The sequence below is a fragment of the Sturnus vulgaris genome, chromosome 4, assembly GCF_052056855.1.
Source record: "Sturnus vulgaris isolate bStuVul1 chromosome 4, bStuVul1.hap1, whole genome shotgun sequence".
Lineage (NCBI taxonomy): Eukaryota > Metazoa > Chordata > Aves > Passeriformes > Sturnidae > Sturnus > Sturnus vulgaris.
Window position 1 is genome coordinate 2,377,166 of NC_142246.1, and position 8,711 is coordinate 2,385,876.

An 8,711-nucleotide genomic window follows, 5' to 3' on the forward strand; every position below is an offset into this window, starting at 1 on the left:
GGGTTGTTTCACCACAAGGTGAAGGTCTGGGCAGTTTCCAGCTTCCATGAGGTGGATTTTTGTTTCTAGCACCGATTTCCTTCACTCCCTGCTCAGGATATTTATAGACAGCAATCATACGACGTCTTAGATTTCACTGTCAAGGCAGGATGAGGCAAAAAATCTTTTTGTCTCCTCTTGCAAAAAAAAAAAAAAACAAAAAATCTCTTTGCTCCTCTGCCCTTCAGCTGCTCCAGTTTGGATCCATTGGCTGGACACAGGTGACCAGGAGAGCAGGGACACAAGTGGATGTGTCCTTCCCATGAGGTCAGAGGAGCTTCCTGGACCACCACAAATGGCTGGAAGAGGACTCCAGGTGGGATTTCTTTAGGAGAAGCCTTCAGGAATTTTGGTAGCTCAGCACCACACTGGTATCTGCTCAGCAATTAGTGGCATAATCAACTTGTCCTGAAATTAATGACCAATAGAGCTGGAAAACATCTCCTTTCTGGGAAGCACCTTCTGTCCCAGAGGTGATTAAGTCAGGCTTGTAATTCTGCAGAATCTTTTGTGTGATAATTCATTACAAGGATATGTGGTGATGGAATAGGGAGGAAAGGCTTTAAACTGCCAGAGGGCAGGGTCAGGTGGGATATTGGGAAGGAATTGTTCCCTGTGAGGGTGGTGAGGTCCTGGAATGGATTTTCCAGAGAAGCTGTGGCTGCCCCTGGATCCCTGGAAGTGTCCAAGGCCAGGTTGGACAGGGCTTGGAGCAACCTGGGACAGTGGGAGGTGTTCCTGCTCCAGGGGTGGAACTGGATGATTTTTGAGGTCACTTTAAACCCAAACCATCCTGTGAGACACATTAATGTGGGTAACTGGTGTCCATGGCACTGGGACAAACTGGAAAGGGAATTGGGTGGGATGGTGCACTCACACACCCTGCTCCTCCAACAGATACCAAAACAGCTTCCTCGACCTCAGCAATTTGAATTTCAAGCCAAGATACCCGAATTTACTGTGTGTCCAGTCCTAGATGCTGCTGCTGTTGGTGCTGCCTCACCAGCTGGGCTGTGCACACTTCCAGCACAGGGCAGATCCCAAAAGGAAAAACTTTCCAAGGCCCACAGCAGATTAAAAAAAAAAAATTCCCCTTCCTTATTGCACAAAGCTCAGCTGTAGACTCAAGAAATTCAGGAGAGGAGTGTGCCAGCCCCACACCTTGGGGGTGTTTAAGCAGGGATTTTTGTCAGTTCAGGGGGATCTTTAAATGCTGTTTGTTGTATCCAAAGGATTCAGCAATTCACGGGTGTGGGTGACGAGAGCCCAGCCCACAGCTGTGGGTTTGTCTGAAACCAACTCTAGTTCTGGTTACAATGCATTTCACACTTTTCATTACACAGCATTTTAATACATAACAACCAGTCAATACTTTTACTATTACCTGTAGCCTATCATCACTAACATTACCATATCCATGTTACTGTTTTCCAATCACAAAAGGTTGGTGTGTCACAGTTTAAGGCAGAAGTTGTTTTTCAGTTTTCTTGCAGTAGAAATTCTTAAAACCTTTCTTTCTACTTGCAACATGGCATTTTTATTTGCCTGTGAAAATCTTTTTGCTTAGTAAAATCATCTTTTGTTTGAGGTGAATTTATCCTTTGCTCAGAGCCATAAAAGCCCCTTCCAACTCATTTTACCCTTTGCCTTCTAGTTACCCAGCCAGACTGGCTCAGCAATTCTTCTCTTCTATATCAAAACTTGCTCTCATTTCTATTCCTTCTTCAGCTTCTACATTCAAAGATCTTCTTGTTACACAGATATCTGTGAGACCTTCCTGTCAAATCCTCCTCCTTCCCAACAGATTTTGGTTCAGAGCCCACAAGAACCTTTCACCAGGGGAATCTGTGCTGGAGCAAAACTCGTGTGCCCCACTGCAGCCAGAGAAGGGTCTGGAGCTGCCCAAAAATGACCCAAATCTTCCTCCTGGCTCCCATCACAGCCAGGGCTGTCCCTGGATGTGCAGTTCTGCAGGAATGGAAACGTGAGCTCAGCCAGCATCTCACAACACAGCTGGGAAGAGTCCCCAAAGCTGCTCCCAGCTCCAAAATCCCTCCAGACACACCTGCAGCAGGTGAAACTCCCCCAGTAAGGAGTGGGAAGGTCACCTCAGCTCTCCACCAGGCTCCACTTGTGACACAGTGCCACCCTGAGCAGTTTTTACACACCCTGAGCTCCTGGTTCTCCTCCAAACCTGAGCCTCCTTTATTTTATTTTGGTGGACAAGGAAGGAAAGATCACATCCAACACCAAAACTTCCAGTCAGCTCCCAGTGAATCCCCTCTGGAGATGTTTCTCCTTCATTACAATCAAGTGTGTGACCTGCTCTGTGTGACACAGAGCACAGACAAATGACAGTCACCATTCGTTAAATGTCACCAATGGATATTCCAGGAATTCAACCCAGAGGGAGGAAAAAAACGCTTTAAAAGCCAATAAAATAAACAAGTGAAGTGACAGGCAGAATAATCTAATTGCTTGAGTTTTAAAAACAAAAGGAAAATCCATCATCTGCTGAAAAGCAAGAGATGTCCCAGCACTCTGTCTGCTATTTGGTTGAAATGTCTCTCTGATGAGCTCTCCTGTTTGTTTGCTGTGTAGCCCACTCGAGTCACTCCATCTCCAGCTCAAATTGCATCTGTGTTTCTACTTGAGCAGAAACACGAGTCACCTTGGAAAGGAGCACAGCAGAAAATAATCTGTGTACAGAAAAAAAAACAAACACTGGCAAATGTCTGAACGGTAACTGAGGAGCTGCTGTTGCACTAAAACCAACTTCAAGTCTCTCTGCTCTCTCACCAGGCCAAAAAATTGTTCTTTTCCTGGGATTAAAGCAGCTCTCCTAAATGAGGCTGGCTATGATTGACGCTTTAATTGACTGGCACAATTTCATGCTTTAATGACTCTGGGCTCCTCAGTTTAGCCATGAATAAATTTAACTGTTAAGTCCTTGCCTATAAATCCTCCTGCCTGGAAGTTCCTATTTCCCCTTTAAAATGGAAGCTGGGATTAAGGAGACTCACCCACATGTCAGGAGCTGGCTGCTGTCCCCTGCACATCCCCTGCTCACCACTTGCCCCAGTTCCTTCCTGGACCACCACAAATGGCTGGAAGAGGACTCCGGGTGGGATTTCTTTAGGAGAAGCCTTCAGGAATTTTGGTAGCTCAGCACCACACTGGTATCTGCTCAGCAATTAGTGGCATAATCAACTTGTCCTGAAATTAATGACCAATAGAACTGGAAAACATCTCCTTTCTGGGAAGCACCTTCTGTCCCAGAGGTGATTAAGTCAGGCTTGTAATTCTGCAGAATCTTTTGTGTGATAATTAAGAGGAGAATTTTGGACTGATTTAGCTCGTCCTGTTGTATTTTTCCTGTAGGTTTTAACGCTGTGGATCTGCTCTGTTCCCTGTTTCCCTGGTTTACAGGATCTGGTAATAAAGCAGGGTGAAATGCAGCTCCCAGGGAGGCTCCATGTTTCAGGCTGTATTTTTAACTTTTCAATCATTTTGCTTTTTTTATTTTTTCCCCCCATGTGTCTAAATCTCCTGATTTAGCAATCACAGCTGGCTCCTGGACTGAACACCTTTTTTTTTTTTTAACAGTGTCCTCCTCCTTCAGCACCTTAAGTCAGGGATACTCAGATTCATAACAGGTCGCAGAGAAAAAAAAGCTGCAGCTGAAAATTCAAGAATTCAGTGAAAATTCTGTGAATCCATCACTCCTCAGTGGCTTCTGCTTTCCCATCCCTGTGTCACTGCATGGAACAGGATCACTCAGGCACCCTTTAGTCTGGAAAAGCTCATCTTTCCCAAATAAATCGTTGATTATGTGAGAAGCATCCCCATTTCAAGGATCTCCCCACCCAGCTCCACCCAACTCCTTCCTGCTGCCCCTTTTTCCCCAGGGAAATGCTGGGATGCCTGAAAATCCCACGAGTTCATGCCCATGGCAAGGAGGATGCCCTTGGAGATTCCTGGATGTCGGTGACTGATCCAGTGGATTATTGGTTTCATCCAGATGAGCTGGAGGAAAACAGATAAAAATCATGACTTGGCCACTTCTGCAGCTTTGAGCTGGGACTTTGGAGTCCTGCCTTGCAGGGGATGGTGTCAGATGTCCCCAACAGCTACAAAAACCCTGCTGTCAGGAAAATGAATCCACAAACACCAGAGGTTTATGTCCAAAAAGGAGACAGAGGAGTCCTTTTTGCTTTATTCGAATAAAGGGAGAGGCCATGGGACATTCCCCTGGGATCTCTCAAATTTTTGGAGGGCACAGCCTCCTTTTTATCCTAATTTCCCAGCCTAATTTCCCTCTCTCTTTCCCCATTGGCTGAGGTACTTGAGAGGCACAGACTTCCCGGAACGCCTGATACCTGAAATTCCCCTCTAATGTATAACCCTCCCTTTTAATTTTTAATTCTTACAGAATTCATAGTTTTTCCCCCCCTTGTTCTTTCATCTTTCGATATCCAATTTCATTTATCAGCAGCCCTACAGTTTGTTTGTAAAGGCAAATATCTCTTTTTCCGTTCATCAATCAGTGGAATCCATCCCATTGTTTCTTTTATCTCTCAGTGCTAGCCTTATCTACAAGCAGATCCACAGCTCATTTGTAAAGACAAATTCGACATTCCTCTCTCTGCCAGGAACAAAACTCCCTGATCAGCAGCCCTGCCTAATTAAAGGATCTTGGTGGATCACAATTCCTTGCTCCTTGTGCCAAAAATGACCCAGCAGAGAAGGATAATTCATTATTCCACCCTGCCCAGCACTTGGCAGACCACACCTGGAATATTCCAGGTTTGGTCCCTGCTATTCCAAAGAGATGTGGACAGGCTGGAGAAGGACAATCAAAGGATTGGGAAGTTGCCACATGAGGAAAAGCTGAGAATTGGGTTTGGGGAGCCTCATCCCCATGTTCCAGTGCTTAAAGAGTGGCTGCAAAGGACATGGAGACTTTCTTTTTATGAGGAGTCACATGGAAAAGATGACCAATAATGGAAAAGTCACTCCTGGGGAGGTTCTGGTTGGATAAAAGAGGAAAAAATTCTGCAAGGAGAACAATCAGCCCCTGGAATAATCTTCCCAGGGAAGTGGGGGATTTTCCCACTTAAAAGATTCAGCTGAACCATCTTGTCTGGACAGTGCTTTGGCCAAAAAAGGTTGGACCTTTATCGATGATAAAATGATCCTTGAGGTCCCTTCCAACCTGGAATTCTGTGATTCCATGAAAATCTGGATATGACTCAGCTCAGCTGGTGTTGATTTACTGCCATGAAACCTCTGCAAGGTTTCTCCCTGGTGAGCATCAAAGCACCAGTGGATGTTGAAAAAAACAGATTATCAGTTCCCATAAAAATAAATTAAATATCATGATTGCTTGCTAATATATGGAGGTTTCATGTTTTCCAAGACTCTCCTTCTGTTATAGGAAAAGGTGTGGTGAAACTTCATCTCAAAGCTAAGCCTTGACCATGCCAGTCCTAAATTTAGACCTTGTCCCTTTTCTTAATGAAAAGCAAAGCATGAAGGTGCCATAAATAGGAATATGTCTTGTTATTTCTGCAGCAGTGTCTGGTAGCTTTTAATAATTAGCACAGCCTTCCATTTCATGTTGGCCTCTGATGAATCAGAATATCTCTGGTGTGAAAAATTGCTCTCCTTCAGCAGATGGAGCAGTTTTGTGGGATGCCAGGGGCAGGGAGGGAACCAAGAGGGATGGATCAGTCCAGGGAGGATCCATCATCCAGCCAATGTAAATCTCAGAATCCCAGCGTGGGTTCAGGCTGGAAGGGACCTCAGTGGAGTCACCTGGTGCCACCTCCCTGCTCCAGCAGGGCCATCCCAGAGCTCATGGCTCAGGATTGTGTCCAGAGGGTTCATCCCATTGAGCTCCTGGGTGTTTTATTCCGTGGGAGCTCCTCAAGTTTGCAAAGGATTTCTGCCCTGTTCAGATAAGGACAGGTTTGCTCAAAAGGGACCCTGAGACCCCCCCAGCCCTCCTTGGAAAGCCCATCCCAGGGAGGGTCTGATGAGGGGGGAATTAGTGGGGATTATCCTGAGTGAACTGCATTGGACAAATGCTCACAAGCCCCAAATCTGCTTCATTTCTTCACAGAAAAACTCCTGGGCTGAGCAGGAAATATTTGAAGGAGGTTGTGGAGGTGTGGAAGGAGGGGTAGGGCTGCCAAGCACTTTCTTCTGAGGATTTTGTGGGTCACTTTTCTCTGTTGGTGGCCCCTGCTCTTCTCCTTGGAGCCACAAGCACCAGAAATCACCACCCCTGTCTGGAGCTCTGCCTCCTCCTCCTCCCCAGGGATGAAGCTCATCCTGCTCATCCTCAGCATCCCTGACTCCAAACCCAGGGTGAACCCTCACCTCCTCCCAAAGGAAAAGGCTCCTTCAACTCCAGCCCAACAAAAATCCTGGCAGTGAATGAAGATCCCAAAGTGGAGTTGGGAAAAATGAAGGAAAACAAACATGGACTGGGTTGCTCTCAGTTGCTCCTGGAGGGAAGCAATGGGACAAAAACTGAACTGGGAGATGCTTCAGCAGCATTTCAGAAGCTCTTGTTGTGAAGAGAAACTGGCAACAGAAACAGACTCTTTTTGTTGGGAATGGTGGGAGGAAGGTAAAAAATAACAGTGGTGGAAAACTTCACCAGCTCTTTTCTACGCCTCATCTGCTGCTTTATTAGTACTCCTAAATCTGTTCTGCTAAGTATAAACATCACCAAATTTACATAAACTCCATTAAAAGCCTGAGTGTCTCAACTCTGCTGCTCCTGTAGAACACCCAGGAAATGGAGAACTTCAAACTCCTCTGCAGCAAAACAAGAGAAACAAAACAACATTTTAAGGGTGTTTTTGATTTTTTTCCCCCCCTCTTTGTTTATTTATTTCTGCCTCTTTTTTTTGCCCTGGTTCACAAGGCTTGTGGGCAACTTCTCTTTCCCTTTGGGGGTCCTTTCTTCCCATCTCCTCAGAGCACATTAAAAAAGAGAAGTGGAATCATGAAATAAAATACAAAATACAGAAGGTGATGGGCTCTTCTAGGAGCTTTTATTTCCCTGCTGGTTCTGCAGCCAGGCTGATGGGAGACACCCAGAAAACACTCCAGCAGTGCTGGAACAGGATAATTCCTCTGAGAGATGCTGTGGGATTCAGGATGTGCTGGTGAGGAAGAAGAGGACCCAATTTCTGATTGGTCATCACTTAAATAAATCCAGGGTTTGTGGCTGGCAGTGCTTGCTGGAGCCACAAGTGCTGGTTTATCTTTGGAAATCCTTAGAGGTTTTCTGGGATTTGGGTCATGTCCCATGCTCACTCAGTGCCTCAGTTTCCCCAGGAAGTTTGACCTTCACCAGATTTGGGTCGTTCTATTTATAGAATCACAGAATGATGGAATGGTCAGGCTTGGAAGGAGCCCTAAAGATCATCTCATTCCACACCTTCCACTATCCCAGGCAGCTCCAAGCCTCATCCAGCCTGGCCTTGGACACTTCCAGGGATCCAGGGGCAGCCACAGCTTCTCTGGGCACCCTGTGCCAGTGTTTCATCACCCTCACAGTAATGATTTTTTTTTTTTTATATTTCATCTAACCCCACTCTTTCAGTTTGAAGCCATTCCTCCTTGTCCTGTCTCTCCCCATCATTCTTGTAGCTCCCTTCAGGTACTGGCAGACCACAATTAGGTCACCCCAAAACCTTCTCTTCTCCAGGCTGAACAATGCCAATTCTCTCAGCTTTTCCTCCCAGCACAGCTGCTCCATCCCTCTAATCAGCTTGGTTCTGCCTCTGCACCAGTGCTGGAGCAAAACTAGGGAGGGAATCCAGGGAAATGTTTAGACAGGATTGAGTTCACCGATCTCAAGGAGAGCATCGGGGCAGACAAGTTAAAACATCCTTCCCTTGCCTCCCTCCCTGCTCTGGGTGGGAAAAACCTGAGAACACTTAAATTCCACACCAGATCTGCTACGGAACCACGTGGACGAGCTGGTTTTTCATTCAGCAGTGAGGAGCAGGAGCTGGGGGCAGAGAATTTGGTTATGTGCCCTTCCACGAGCAAAGCATTTCCTCCTCGCTCCTGCCCCTCAAACACCTCGAACGCTGCTGGGAACAAAGTGTCCTCCTCCAAAATCAGCCCTCCCAGTGCTCATCAACAATTCCTGCTCCCACTGGAGCTTCCTGAGATATTCCAGCTCGTGCCTGCTCTTCTCCCACCGATTTGAAGCGCTCCTGACAGCTCCAGGGAGAGGGTGGGATGCTGCTTCTGCAGCTCTGCCGTGTGTCCCCAGCCATGCTCCTTCTCCAGCTGCCTCCCTGTGCCCAGCCAAGGCAACCCTGAACCTCCTGGGCAACCCTGAACCTCCTGGGCAAATCCTGAACCTCCTGGGCAACCCTGAACCTCCTGGGCAAATCCTGAACCTGCTGGGCATCCCTGAACCTCCTGGGCATCCCTGAACCTCCTGGGCAAATCCTGAACCTGCTGGGTAACCCTGAACCTCCTGGGCAGCCCTGAACCTGCTGGGCAACCCTGAACCTCCTGGACAAATCCTGAACCTCCTGGGCAACCCTGAACCTCCTGGGCAAATCCTGAACCTCCTGGGCATCCCTGAACCTGCTGGGCAAACCCTGAACCTCCTGGGCATCCCTGAACCTCCTGGG